This window comes from Gavialis gangeticus, unplaced genomic scaffold (assembly GCF_001723915.1).
Source record: "Gavialis gangeticus isolate Ggan-Ray unplaced genomic scaffold, GavGan_comp1, whole genome shotgun sequence".
Classification (NCBI taxonomy): Eukaryota; Metazoa; Chordata; order Crocodylia; family Gavialidae; genus Gavialis; species Gavialis gangeticus.
In genome coordinates, this window is record NW_017729024.1 from 139,304,192 (window position 1) to 139,307,235 (window position 3,044).

The following is a 3,044-nucleotide window of genomic DNA, read 5'->3' on the forward strand; positions in this document are numbered from 1 at the left end:
AAAACAGGCACAACTTAAAAATTAAATAATCATTGTGTTTAAAGTTTGTTTTTATCATTAATTTCCTAGCTGAAGTTTCTTCATTACTGTAGATGGTGATCCACAGCTGAATACTTCACTTTAAATTAACAGTACAATTGCATATACCATTACAGACAGAACGCATCTTTCATACACACTCTCTTGCTTTTTTTGATTGGTTGGGTCTGAGTGCACCAAAATTATAGAAGTTATTTCAATTTTGGTAAAAGCTGTATTATGGTCTGCATGATTTATGGATTTAGGAAGGTACCAGAAGACAAGATTATGATCATATGAGCCATTACAGTTATTACAGAGACCCAAACCCCATGCATTAACATGTTCCTTCCAGATTTAATAGACTTTGCCTACTTAGCTGTAATAAAGCACAAGTCATTGGGAAAAAAAAACCTCAGGTCATTCCAAAATAAGAGACTTCTACATGCTGCACTTGCCCCATTACATTCAGCATCACTTAAAACAAAACAGCCCTACCATAGCAAAGGGGTAGTTTCACCAAGGAACTAAACACTGCAGTGACCAACTGGTCCACGCTTATCTATTGCGTGAGCATACCAGTGTTGGCGAGACCTAAAAACAGTTGCACAGTCCTTCTCAGATGGTTTCAGTTTAGACTGGAATATTTAAAACATTGGCTGGCATGCTGAATTTCCAGACTATCTAGTGTAACACAACAGAGCCTGGAAGGGAAGACCAGTACATTTTTGTTAGACTACCAGCATGTTTCCATTACTGATTTTCTTCTCTTTTCCATCAGCAACTTGGATCTATAGCAATTCTGCATGTAGCACAGTTTGCAGGCTTCCCTCCAGTAAAGGTCTGTCATGTCAGTCGCTGATCAGCAGACTGTGGCTGCTGTGCTGAATGGTTTAAGCTCTGTGTGCATTGTGCTTTCTTAGGGCCACACTTCCTTCTGCATGGCTGCACTTTAACATCCCTTACCAGGACACACTAAACTCATGCCAGAGGCACACAAGAGCATCTTATCTACAATGATATGTTTAACAGATGACAGAGGGGGCAGGAGAACACTTGTGCACTGTGTCATCATCAGTCTCCTGAACTGAGGAGGGCTCTCTCAGGCAACCAGTACAACCTTGATCGGTGGCATTCATTCTCCTGCTCCAGGCCCCTCCCTACCCCCATCCTTCAGAGAAAGCTAAACAGGTATAGCCCACTTACTGGCCACATGGGGATGCAAGGCAAGTTTTGCTGGTTGTGTTTGCTATAGGATGCAGAGAAAGCTTCTGCAATGCAGATTGTTTATTTTAAGTATATTTTTATTCCTTTGACTGCTAACATGGTTTCGGTTTTATTTGTCACTTGCCTTCCTTAGTTTATATGCTGAAATTGGCACTTCATTTTCACTTCAATCTCTGTCTAATATTAATGCAGGCAGCGATGTAAGAATGTGAAAAAAAATCTAATCCTTACGCTCAGTGAATTCACTGGTGATGGATTAAATACAACATATTTTGCCTTATATATTATGGAAATACATCTTGCATGTCTGAGGATACATGGTATTATCAAAAGCACCCTATTCAGATATGCAAGCTAAGTTGCCTTTGCTATATTCTGAGTAAACGGGATCAGACTAATGGTGTTTTGTGTAAATGAGGCACATGTAAGCTTGAGTGCATTCAGGTCTGTTTATCTAGCTACTATTTTTCTTAGCAAGCATCTTTCAGTCTTTAGTTTCTTTATGTAATTGTCCTTGCACTGGGTATGTGGGGGGATGGGGGAAGGTCTAAAGAAGTTCAAGATTTGCAGTTAATATTGAACACAGAGGAAAATGGATACCAAGGTCAGGTTAAGAATAAGGAAAATTGATTCCAAGGGCAGTTTTTACAATGTGAAAGGCCCCATATTTTACCAAATATTTTCCTTATCCTTATTCAATTATTAAAAAAAAATCAGTTGTAGGGTGATGATAGAAACATTATGAAACCTGAACATATCAAAGTTCTCCCAGTGATTTATTGTATTTGTATTTTGATTGCTCCTTTTCCTGTGTTCAGCTTCTCTGCACAAGCATCCAGAGTGACAGACACTGATAATGGATTCTTTCCAACAGAACCCTGCTAGTTCTGGTCATTGATCCAGACGTATATGCTGGCTCAGGAGTAAGAGGCTGGATCTAAATCCTGCCATGAATATTTTCAGGAGTAAGCTGTTTCACACTTCACTGTTATTACAGTGTTGAATATGTGTATGATGCAGTACTGTATATCAAACAAAACCCTACATAATGCTGCAGATGCAACCTATTCTGTTGCTGTCTGTGGAACAAGGAAATAGGAAGATAATAGTGCAGAATGAATAGGGTTTTTGTTGTTGCTCTCTCCTAATTAATACAATATTTTCCTAGTCAGATACTACCGCAAGGTGCCACACAAATGTATTTATATTCAGATAGATTTCATGTTGTGTTAAAAATAGGAAGCTTCACTTAAATCACTGGGGGATCTACTATGTGCTCAAAAACCTCCTTATGCAGCAGTGCAGAAGAAATTATGTTGGGGTTTTTTGTTTGTTTGTTTTTTGCATAGTGCAAAGACTGTGGAGTTTTTCTAATTCATAATGAAAAATTGGAATTGTTGAGTAGTGGTTTGGGACACCCATAGGCCTCAAAGCAGTGTCTAAATTTACACAAGACATAAATGGTCATTTGCAGACCAACTCATTTTATTTAAACAAACACATGAACAGCTACAGCCAGCTAGAGAGGTTTCACAAAGCAGAGGTGCTTATTTTTTAAATAGATAGAACTGCTGAGAGTTTAGAAGATCAAAGGGGAGTTAAAAGGGAATAGCCCTCAGCAAAGTAAAGAGAATCCCTGCTGCCCCAGAGTATTATCTTGCCACCTTCTTTCAACTGGGTCTTGAGACACAAAGTTCTGATGGCTTTAGTTAGTATTTACTCATTTTTTAAGTTCTATAAAAGATGTGTTTAAAATACTGTTTTACAGAAAGAGCTAAGAAACGTCATTAATAAGGTTA